Source organism: Mastomys coucha, unplaced genomic scaffold (assembly GCF_008632895.1).
Source record: "Mastomys coucha isolate ucsf_1 unplaced genomic scaffold, UCSF_Mcou_1 pScaffold19, whole genome shotgun sequence".
Classification (NCBI taxonomy): Eukaryota; Metazoa; Chordata; class Mammalia; order Rodentia; family Muridae; genus Mastomys; species Mastomys coucha.
In genome coordinates this window covers 9,863,203-9,875,617 of record NW_022196901.1, presented here as the reverse complement: position 1 = coordinate 9,875,617, position 12,415 = coordinate 9,863,203, and the positions used below count along the sequence as shown (strand labels likewise).

The 12,415-nt window shown below is 43.9% G+C and overlaps 1 pseudogene; it reads right to left on the bottom strand.

The window, feature by feature from the left end:
* Positions 1-2,844: 2,844 nt before the first annotated feature.
* Positions 2,845-8,050, bottom strand: LOC116097622 (annotated as a pseudogene).
* Between the last annotated feature and the right edge of the window lie 4,365 nt (positions 8,051-12,415).

Below are 12,415 nucleotides of genomic sequence, written 5' to 3'. Positions count from 1 at the left end.
TGCACTCTCTGACAAGTGGTTATTAGCCCAGAAGTTTGGAATACAGGAAGAACAACCCACAAACCACAGGAAATTCAAGAAGGAAGGAAGACCAAAAGGTGGACAGTGCATTCCTTCTTAAAAGGGGGAACCAAATACCCACAGAAGGAGTTGCAGAGATTAACTATGGAGCAGAGACTGAAGGAAGGACAAGCCAGCCTAAATATAGCTATCTCCTGAGAGGCTCTGACAGTACCTGAATAATACAGATGTAGAGGCTCACAGCCATCCATTGAACTGAGTACAGGGTCCCCAGTGAAGGAGTTAGAGAAAGGACCAATGGAGCTGAGGGGTTTGCAGCCCCTTAGGACGAACAGCAATATGAACTAACTAGTACCCTCAGAGCTCCCAGGGTCTCAACCACCAACCAAGGACTGCACATGGTGGGTCTGATTGTTCTGGCAGCATGTATATAGTAGAGGATTGCAAATTCGATCATCAATAGGAGGAGAGGACCTTGGCCCTGTGAAGGATCTGTGCCCCAGTGTAGGAGAATACCAGGGCCAATAAGTGGGAGAGGATGGGATGGCAGGCATGAGGAAGGGGGAGGCAACAGGGGTTTGTTTTTGTTGTTTTTGTTTGTTTTTTTGTTTTTGGAGGGGAAACTGGGAAAGGTGAAATTTACATATAAATAAAGAAAATATCTGAAGAAAAATTAAAATGAAAATCCATTAATAAACAACAACAACAAAAAAGAGCAAGAGTAAGATTAAAAGGGATCCAACAAGGGAAGACACCAAAGTAGCCATCCATGGGGATCTACTAAACCAACTTTCAAACCAGTGTAGCTGGGTTCTCTGTCTTTTTGTCTTTTTTCTAGTCTTTCTCTGAGCTTACTCATGGAGCCTCTAATCACCCCTGAATGTTCTACATAAAAGCAGTACTCTTCTTTCAGAGCAGCGCACAGATCACCTTCTTTAAGGAACAATAAATCTAATCTTCTCCTGTTTTGTAAAACAACTTCAGAGAGAGAAGTTAAGGACTCTTCTAACTCTGATGCTGATTGATCTAGGGCCCTTAAATCTCAGGTCAATAGCTTCCCTTAGTTCATAAAAATAATGAGGGGGTCTGTATAAGTGCTGCAATACCTGTTCCCACTCCTGCGTCAAGGAGACAGGTTCTCTGTGAAGGCATCTAGGACTCCTCTCAAATTAACATTCGAGAGTATCTACAGGGTGATAATAGACTTTAGGGAACAGCTGTACAAGCACGCAATAATCTTTGGTCTCATCAAAAACAGAGGTAGATATACAAGAAGTTAGTCCAGAACCACAAGTCCACCACTTATCAATTTCAGGTACTAAGTATTGGTTAACAGTTGTCTTCGGGATCCTAAGAGTCTTATTACATAGATGTTTATAGGGGATCCCTAGGCGATCCCTTGTCTGGACACTTCAGTAAGAGTCAACCTATTTTTATTACTCCAGACACAGGTGTCATGGCTAGTGGTGTTGTTAAATGTCCCAGTTGTTGCAATGCTTTCATAGTAGGGGGTCCTGAGGAGAGGCAAAGCCAGCAAGACTCAGTCATATTAGGTTGGGATCCATTTAGTACAGTAAAAGCTCCTTGAATCAAATTCAGCAACCTCTGTCCAATACTTGGGAAAGATGGAGTTAAGGTGGGAGGGAACCTTGGGGGATGTTCAGTAGGAGAGCCATTCTCTGATGGTGTCCAAGGTGTCATTGGGATCCCGGGGACAAGGGGCTTCTGTTCAGACAACACTTTGTTAGAGCCTATGGGCTGAGCGGGAGGGCTTTCTATCTTTAACTGATTGGTGAAGGCCGCGCCTAAGTCAGTCTTAAGTAATCTATCCGGAAAGTACCACCGGAGGCCCCATGTCCTTCCTTTCAATCACTGTGATGTATCTTCAGTTCACCCCTGGTCAGTAAAAGTGATATTCAGGGGTATCCATGTGTGACTAATACTACAAGCCCCTGTACCCCTCTCTAAACACCTTGTTGGAGAAGTATACTATGATCCAGTCCCAAGAAGAGCTGTTTCCAATAGGTCTCTCCAGTAGTTTCACATTCCCAAGCAGAACAGTCCAAACTCCCTTGTTATCCTCCTGGTTTGAGGCTTGCCTTTCATAGCCACACCTCTCTGCCCATCTCCTGCTGTTTGCCACGCCTACAACCTGGTTCCAGTTACATTCGGAAGCTCCACCTCCACAGAGAAAAAGGGAAGTCGCTGATTGGACTGACATGCTGAGGTACTTGGGGGTGTGGTTTTGCCTGACTTATTCTACCTGTTGGTGGGAACAAGGGATTTATTAAACGTTCAAGATGGCTGAGTATTAAAGGCTCCTGTCTAATGTTTTAAGGTACCTTCCTCGTGGGTAGGTATAATTTTGGCCACCCTATCTCCTCCTATCTCTTTTATCTCTTCCTATTTCTCTCTAACTCCATATTCCAGGTAACCCACTGTTTTAACGTTGCAGATAGACAGCAACACTCCCTAGGTCACCACAACGTCGAGCAGTGGCTGGGTCCGGATCATCTCGGGGGCAAACATAAAAGTCTTGTTTTCCTAACACACACCTCGCTTTTGGACTTCCACATCCTAGAGTACCCCCGGGGGAATATGTCTTCGGGACTTCTAGAGACAGTTTTCGAGGATCGGAATCTGGAATGTCCCAAGTATCTAACCCGGCAACTAGCTGACAGAAATCAGGAGTAAGAGGAAGCCACCAAGTGTATGGTGGGGCTACCTTAGAGGTGGATCACACTACCTCTCCAGTAAAAGCGGAAACTTGCTAAGTCAGTTTTTGGGGAGCATGGGGGTTATTTCCCATCACCTGAAGGGCACCTACATTGTAAGGATGTAACTTAAGAGGATTATCAGTCTTTTCCATGGTCCATTCATCTTGGTTGTCAGGAAAGTCCTGGATGCCTCTAAGTACTCGTGGGTCATGTGAATCCAGGCCTCCATGCCTTCGACCTTGACAGTGGTGGGGGTAGTCAGGAGCACTTGGTAGGGTCCATGCCAATGGGGTTCAAGGGTGCCTGCTCGATGTTGCCAGACCAGAACCACATCGCCCATCTGGAATTGGTGTGGTACAGCTGGGCTCTCAGTTCGGTAGGCTTCCTTCAGTTGCTCCCAAGCCTGGCGTCTCACCAACTCAAGGGCTTTTAAGCGGGCAAACAGGGATTTAGAAAGAACAGCATCAGGATCATGTATTCCACCTGCCTCTGTGAATGGGAGTGGTCCCCCACATAGAATTTCATAGGGGGTAAGCCTAAATTATCCCGAGATGTTTCAGACCTGAAACAGAGCAAAGGGAAGGAGGACTGTCCAGTCTTTTCTGCCAGTCTCTAAGGCCAATTTAGTCAAGGTTAAGTTAAGGTTCTGTTTGCCCTTTCTACCTGCCCTGAGCTCTGGGGTCTGTAAGCACAATGTAATTTCTAATTTATCCCCAGCTGAGTGGCCAGTCCCTGACTTACCTGGGCAATGAAGGCAGGTCCACTGTCAGACCTGATTACCTTGGGAATTCCAAATCTTGGGAAGATCTCTTCAAGGATCTTTTTAGCCACCATGCTTCCAGTCTCATTCCTGGTGGGAAAAGCCTCCACACATCCTGAAAAGGTGTCTATAAAAACTAACAGATATTTGTTACCATATTTTGCAGGTTTGACCTTCATGAAGTCCACTTCCCAGTAGACCACTTGTTGGTCTCCTCTCAATCTTTTACCTTGGGTTGTTGTTGGGTGCCTGGCATTGATCAGGGCACAGGCTTTGCAATTTTGTACCACTTCCTGGGCCAAGCCAGCAAGGCCCAGGACATAATAATCAGACAACTTCACTATCTCTTTTAACTTTCTGCTACCTAAATGAGTTAGAGAGTAGAGGTTAGCAACATATTTTTGCCTTTCTTCTTGGGAGAGGATCAACTGTCCGCCTTCTGTCTCAGCCACTCCATAGGGGGTATATCCTTTTTCAATGCCTAAAGAGTCCATCCTCTGATAATTCTCCACCATATATCTAAAACTAGTGTCCTTTACATCATAATAGTTCTTAGGGCTTTGTAGAACCAACATCTCTGCTCCCTGTGTGGCCTGATTTGCAGTCTGGTCAGCCATTTGATTCCCCAATGTTATTGCATCCTTGCTTTTCTGGTGCCCTGGGCAATGAACGATGGTGACCTTTTTTGCCAAACATAAGGCCTCCAGGAGGCTCAAAATTTCTTGTTTGTTTTTAATTTCCTTCCCTGTTGTAGTTAAAAGTCCCCTTTGTCTGTAAATTGCACCATGGACATGTGCAGTGGCAAAAGCATACCTGCTGTCGGTGTAGATGTTGATGGACTTCCCCTCTGCCATTTGCAATGCTTGGATCAGGGCTATGAACTCAGCTTTCTGGGCTGACGTTCCATTGGGCAGGCTACTGGACCAGATCACTCTTTTCCCATCTACTACCATTGCCCCTGCCCTCCATTTACCTTCAACTATGAAACTGCTGCCATCCATGAACCAGTTCAGAACCCCTGGCCAAGGTTGATCTTTCAGATCCTCTCAGATGCCAGTTTCTTCAGCCAGAATTTCCAGGAAGCAGTGTGCTGGTCTATCTCTGGTAGTAGGGTAGCAGGGTTGAGGACCGCAGGGGGAGCAAGAACTATTAGCTCAGTCAGCAGGAGACTCTGGTAGTGGGTCATATGAGCATTAGTCATCCACCGATCTGGTGGTTGCCTGATGATGCTCTCTAGGGCATTTGGAGCCGTGATTATCATCTCTTGTCCCAGGGTAAGCTTGTCAGCGTCTTTCACAAAGCAGAGCTACTGCTGCAATGGCTTTTAGGCAGGAGAGTCACTCACTGGCCACAGGATCCAGATTTTTAGATAAATATGCTACAGGCCTTTTCCAAGGCCCCAGAGTCTGGGTGAGGACACCCCCTTGCTACTCCTGCCCTTTCATCTACATAGAGGGTGAAAAGTTTTGTTAAATCAGGTAGGGCCAAGGCCAGTGCCAACAGGAAGGCCCTCTTGATGTTTTCAAATGCCTCGTGATGTTCTGATATCCATGTGAATTCCCCATTCTCTTTGGTCAGGGGGTATAAGGGGGCAGCCAGGGTAGCAAACCCAGGTATCCACAGTCTACAGAAGCCGGCTGTCCCCCAAAAATCCCTCACCTGCCGGGGGGTAGCTGGGGTTGGGATTTGGATTACTGTCTTCTTCTGGGCCTCCATCACTCACCTCTTTCCATCTTTAAGCAGGCAGCCTAGGTAAGTAACCTCGATACAGCATAACTGGGCCTTTTTGGCCAAGGCCCAATATTCCAGCTTACCTAGCTCTATTAGCAGGCCCTGGGTCCCCTTGGTGAATCCTTGTTCAGTGTCTGCCACTAGGAGCAGGTCATCCACATACTGAAGTAGAGTCACCTGTGGATTTTTAGCCAGAAAGGTGGTCAGGTCTCGGTGGAGAGCCTCATCAAACAGAGTAGGGGAATTTTTGAATCCCTGAGGCAGCCTGGTCCAGGTCAGTTGTCCTGCCAGTTCTGAATCTGGATCTCTCCATTCAAAGGCAAACAGAGGTTGACTAGCAGAATGCAATTTTAAACAAAAGAAGCATCTTTTAAGTCCAGTACCGTGTACCACGAGCAACCTGGGGACAGGGAACTGAGGAGGTTATAAGGGTTAGGCACAGTTGGGTGTATATCCTGAACCTGCTTGTTGACCTCCCTTAGGTCTTGTACTGGGCGGTAATCATTGGAGCCTGGTTTCTTTACAGGTTGTAGAGGGATGTTCCACGGAGACTGACAAGGAACCAGTATTCCCTGGTCCAAGAGTCTTTGGATGTGAGGCCTGATTCTTTCCCTAGCCTCCTGGCTTATCAGATACTGTCGGAAGTGTATAGGGGTAGCATCCATTTTCAGTCCCACCACCACTGGAGGTGCTTATACAGCCATTCCCATGCCAGTGGTCTCCACCCAGGCTTCCAGGAACCTCCTTAGTCATTTGTCTAGAACAGAAATTTCCACTTGTTCAGGGCCTCATGCATCTGTTTAAATGCCAAGACCATAGAGGAAGGTGTCCCCCACTCTACCTTTGGTCCTTCCTGAGTAAATCTAATTTAAGCCCTCAGTTTAGTCAACAAGTCTCTTTCCAAGAGAGGTGCAGGACATCCAGGGATGACCAGGAATGAGTGGGTCACTTGCCCCCCCCCCCCGGTCTAAGTCCACGGTGCGGGACGTGGTCCATGGGTACATTTTCTGTCCTGTTGCGCCAACCACCATAGTCTTTTTGCTGTTTAATTTCCCTAATGGCTGTTGGAGCACAGAGTATTCAGCTCCGGTATCTCTCAGAAAGTCTATGGGGGTCCCCTCCACTTTTAGGTTTACCCCGTCAGGGAGGGGGTCTGAGCCCCGTCCCCTCTATTCATCTTCTTCTAATGCCAGCACCTTTGGAGCTCTCCCTTTCTTCTTGGGGCATTCTGTCGCTCAGTGGTCCCTTTCTTTACAGTAGGCACACTGATCTTTTTCTAGAAAGCGCCTTTGTCCCTCATTGTTCATTCTTGTCTTCTGGTTGCCCAGGTACCCTGCCTGCTTAGGTCTTGCACTCACCTCTTTCTTATCTCCTATGCGGCCAGGATTCTTGCCAATTCTTTTCTTGACTACGCTCCCACCTATTATCCCTTTCTTCTGCTTCTTTTCTCTGTCGCTGTCTCTGTCTCTGTCTCTGTTCCTTAGCTTCTCCCTTTTCCCTCTCTCTCCTTTCTTTCTCTGTCTCTCTCTTATGCAATACTTTCTCAGCCTCCCTAACTAAGTCCTGTAAGGACATGTTCTGTAAACCATCTAAGCACTGTAGTTTCCTTCTGATGTCTGATGATGATTACCCCATGAATGCCATAGCCACCACAGGATGCTGACCCTCAAAGGTCAAGTCAAAAGGGGTATAGCATCTATAACCCTCCATTAGTCATTGTAAGAACACTGAAGGGGATTCCGTTGGTCCCTGCAGGACTTTCCTTACCTTGGCCAGATTGGTGGGTCATCTAGCGGTCCCTTTGAGACCTGCCATGAGAGCCCGGCAATAGATGGTTAGCTGCCCCCTACCTTGCTCAGTGTTGTAATCCCAATTGGGGTGATTCAGAGGGAATCCAGCATCAATCTCATTGGGGAGGTTAGTCGGGGCCCCATTCGCTCTGGGCACATTTTTGCGAGCTTCTAAGAGAATCCTTTCCCTTTCTTCAGTGGTAAAAAGGACCTGCAAGAGTTGCTGACAATCATTCCAAGTGGGCTGGTGAGAGAACATTAATGATTCCATCAGACCAGTCAACCCTGCAGGGTTTTCTGAAAAAGAAAGGTGGTTATTCTTCCAGTTGTAAAGGTCCATGGAGGAAAAGGGCCAATACTGGAGGGGCTGAATTTGGGGAGGGTCTACCAGGAGGCTGTATACTTTGGGGGTAGGGTCACAGTAGAATCAGGTGCTCCCGGCTCCTGCGTGGGGCTCTGGGCATGTCAGGTGCGAGTTCTGTTGCTGGCCCATACCTGGCTGCTCCCTCATCTCCAGGATCCAGAGCAGGGAGTGGGGGGAAACCATAAGGAGGGGGAGGTAGAGATGGCTTGGGCCACTCGGGAGGCCCCTCAATCTCACGATAGATTCTAGGAGGAGCAGAGGGCAGACTCTCGGGCTGAGTCATGTCGCCCTTCCTCAGAGGCTTTTCTTTTGGTTTGCGCTCTGGTTCTTTGAGAGCCAGAACTCTGGAATCTGGCCTCTGGATTACCCATGGTTTGATACAAGGTGGAGGGTTTCGGACCAGGTCCTGCCATATGATAATATATGGCTGCTGATCAGGATGAGACCCTGGTCTGGACTGAAAAACAAGACTCTTAACAGAAGAGATTATAGTTGCATCAAAAGTTCCCTCAGGCAGCCAGCCAACTCCAAACATCAGCCACTCCGAGGAACAAAATATCTGCCACAGTTCCCTTTTTACCTGAACTGACAAATTATGTGCTCTGTCCCTAACCTCCATCCAGTGATCTAATGTCAGAGTCAAAGGGATATTTATAGTCTGTCCCATTGTCATAGTCACAACTTCAGCAAAGTGGCTGGATATAAAATAAACTCAAATATATCAGTTGCTTTCCTTACTCAAGGGATAGTCAGGCTGAGAAAGAAATTAGGGAAAAATTAGGGAAACAACACTCTTTACAATAGTCACAAGAAATAGCTTAGTTTGACTCTATCTAAGCAAGTGAAAGGTCTGTATAACAAGACCTTCATGACTCTGTAGCAAGAAATTGAAGATCTCAGAAGATGGAAAGATCTTCCATGCTCATGGATTGGCAGAATTAATATAGTAAAAATAGCCATCTTGCCAAAGGCAAGCTACAGATTCAGTAAATCCCCATCAAAATTCCAACTCTATTCTTCATAGAGTTAGGAAGAGCAGTTTGCAAATTCATGTGGAATAACAAAAAACCTAGGATAGCGAAAACTATACTCAACAATAAAAGAACTTCTGGAAGAAATCACCACCTCTATCATCAAGTTGTACTACAGAGCAATCAGAATAAAAACTTCATGATGTTGGTAGAGTGACAGGCAGGTAGATTAATGGAGTAGATTTGAAGAACCAAAAATGCACTCATACACCTCTGGTTACCTGAGCTTTGATAAAGGAGCCAAAGCCACCCAGTGGAAAAAAGACAGGATTTTCAACAAACGGTGCTACCTCAACTGGTGGTTAGCATGTAGAAGGATTAAAATCAATACTTTCTAATCTCCTTTACAAAGCTCAAGTCCAAGTGGATCAAGACCTCCACATAAAACCAAATACAATGAAATTAAAAGAAGAGAAAGTGGGGAAGAGCCTTGAATACATGGACATGGGAAAATTTCTTGAACAGAACACCAATAGCTTATGCTCTGATAAAAAAAAAAAATTTAAAAGAAAAGAAAGAAAAGCACAGTATTTTAAACCAAAAAAAAAAATTGACAAATGGGATCTCATAAAATTGCAAAGCTTCTGTAAGGCAAAGGACACAGTCAATAGGACAAAATGACAACCAACAGACTTGGAAGAGATCTTTATCAACCTTATATCTGATAGAGGGCTAATATGCAAGATATGTAAAGAACTCAAGAAATTAGACTCCAAACAATCAAATAACTCTATTAAAAAATGGGGAATAGAGCTAAACAAAGAATTCTCAACTGATAAAACCTGAATGTCTGAGAAGCTCCTAAAGAAATGTTCAACATCCTTAGTCATCAGGAAAATGCAAATGAAAACAACCTTGAGATTCCATCTCACTCCAGTCAGAATGGCTAAGATCAAAAACTCAGGTGACAGCAGATGCTGGAGAGGTTGTGGAGGAGGAGGAATACTCCTTCATTGCTGGTGGGATTACAAGTTGGTACAACCACTCTGGAAATCAGTTTGGTGGTTCCTCAGGAAACTGGACATAGTACTACCAGAGGACCCAGCTATATCATTCCTGGTCATATACCCAGAAGATGCTTCAACATGTAATAAGGACACATGTTCCACTATTTTCATAGCTACCTTATTTATAATAGCCAGAAGCTAGAAAGAACCCAGATGTCCCTCAACAGAGGAATGGATATAGAAAATGTGGTACATCTACACAATGGAATACTACTCAGCTATTGAAAACAATGAATTTATGAAATTCTTAGGCAAATGTATTGAACTAGAAAATACCATCCTGAGTGAGATAACCCAATCACAAAAGAACACACATGATATGCACTCACTGATAAGTGGATAATAGCCTAGAAGCTTGGAATGCCCTAGGTACAATTCACAGACCACATGAAGCTCTAGAAGAAGGAAGACCAAAGTGTAGCTACTTTGGTCCTTCTTAGAAGGGAAAACATAATACCCATGGGAGTAAATACAGAGAAGGGTGGAGCAGACACTGAAGGAAAGGCCATCCAGAGACTGCACCACCTGGGTATTCATCCCATATACAGTTATCAAACCCAGACACTATTTTGGATGCCAACAAGTACTTGCTGACAGGATATAGCTGTCTCCTGAGAGGCTTTGCCAGTACCTGACAAATACAAGGTGGATGCTCTCAGCCAACCATTGGACTTAGTACCGAGTTTCCCATGGAGGAGCTAGAGAAAAGACCAATGGAGCTGAAGGGGTTTGCAGCCCCATAGGAGGAGCAATGCAATGCAACTGGTATACCCAGAGCTTCCAGGGACTAAACCACCAACCAAAGAGAACACATGGAAGGACCCATGGCTCTAGTCACATGCATAGCAGAGGATGGTCTTGTTGGACATCAGTGGTAGGAGAAGTGCTTGGTTCTGTGAAGGCTCAATGCCCCAGTGTAGGAGAATGCCAGGACAGGGAAGTGGGAGTAGGTGGGTTGGTAAGGAGGGGGAGTGGGGCAGGAGAGGGGGTTTTGCAGGGGAAAGGAGAAAAGGGGATAACATTTTAAATGTAAATAAAGGAAATATATAATTAAAAAAGAATAAAGCTTTTTGTACAATCAAAAGAAGGAGGAGGAGAAGGTGGTGGTGGTGGTGGTAGAGGAGGAGGAGGAGTAGGAGGAGGAGGAGGAGGAGCAGCAGCAATGGAAGCAGCTTTTGATTTCTTTGTAAAGATCAAGTGTCCATAGGTGTGACAGTTTATTTCTGGATCTTCAGTTTTTTTCCAATGATCAATATTTCTGTCCCTGTACCAATACCATGTGGGTTCTATCACTATTGCTCTGTAATGCAGCTTTGTCTGAGTTGGGTAAAAAGAAATCTCAAAGTAGGTTTAGTTTGCATTTCCCTGGTGGCTAAAGATGTGTAACATTTAAAAGTGACTCTCAACTATTTGAGTTTCATGTTTTGAGAACTCATTCTTTAATTCTATATCCCATTATTTTTAAATTGGGTTACTTGTTTTCTTGATTTGGGGGTTGTTTGTTTTGTATATTCTAGACTTTAAGCTTCTTTCAGATGTATAATTTGTAGAGACTTTTCTCCATTCTATAGGCTTCTACATTGCTCCAATGATGGTATCCTTTGCTGACAAAAGCTTGTATCTTCATAAGGACTCATTAATTAATTATTGTACTGAATATTGTGATATACACATCCTGTACAGAAAGTCCTTTCCTGTGCAAGTGAGTTCAAAAATATTCTCTGCTTTCTTTTCTATCAGGCTCAGTGTATATGGTCTTATTTCAGGTCCTTGATCAACTTGGAGTTGAGTTAACCACATTTGTGAGTCTTAGAATGCATCAGATTTATTTCCAGCTAAACATAAACATACATAAGGAAAATAAGGCCAAGTCAACAGAAGACAAAATTTAAAATAGTTGTGCAAAATTTTGTTGCACAATTATTTAGAGAATTAAGAGAAAATATCCTCTCTAAGAATATAGATTTTTCTACCTAGGTTTTATTATTTACATTTATTTCTCTAATAAATTTACCTCATATCAATATTAGTTTCACTTTGAAGCCTGTCTTTTTCCTTAAAGATATTTTATTATTGCAATATCTCCTAATTAACAGATAAACCTACTTTCTCAGAAAAGAAGGAAATATAATTTAGCTGTGAAACAAAGATGGCAAATTATAGTATATAATCCCATTGAGGGACAGTGAGAACTTTGAAAGAAAAGCAGGAAAGAGAATATGTATGTATGTATTCCAAATATTTATGTAATATTATATATATTTACACATATGCATTCTATAAAAAGAAGTGAATGGATAATATTTGGTATTCAAAAATACTAATTTTCAAAGTTTGTTTAGCATTTTGTTTAATTAATACATTTATTTTAAAGGAGAAGATGAACAAGGATCAGAAGCAGATATTTAGGGTTCATCTTAAGCATGCTACACTGCTATCACCATGTCATTTATGTGAACAACAGTTTATATCTACTCAAGATACCTCTATTAGAAAGTAACAAATGGATTTGATAATCTATAGTATACGAGCGAATAATTTTGAGAACTTCTCCAGTTCTATGGACTGCTGTAACAAAAAGCATTAAATTGGGTAATTCATAAGTGACAGGAAATAATTTCTTAGTTTTGAAGGCTAAAAAATTATTTAAAGATAAAGGTTCCTATATATTTTATGTGTGGTCTTGGCTGTTTTTGTTTGTTTGTTTGTTTTTTGTACAAGATGCATTCCTGTGGTTACCTTTCTTGGTGGAAACCACAGAAATCCCCTTGGGACTGTTTCTGTTTTGAAAGGGCTCCAATGCCACTCATGAGCACTCTACACTCACAAATTGCCTTCTAACTACCCTAATTTTAAATTCTAATTGACGGAGCCAGCCTGGAGGCTCCTTAGGCCAGAGACCCGGGCAGGATTCGCCATTTTCTCTGGTGAGTTTCTGAGACCTGAGCAGCCAGCTGGGAGCCACAGGCCCCACGACTCCCAGGGGAGCCGCAG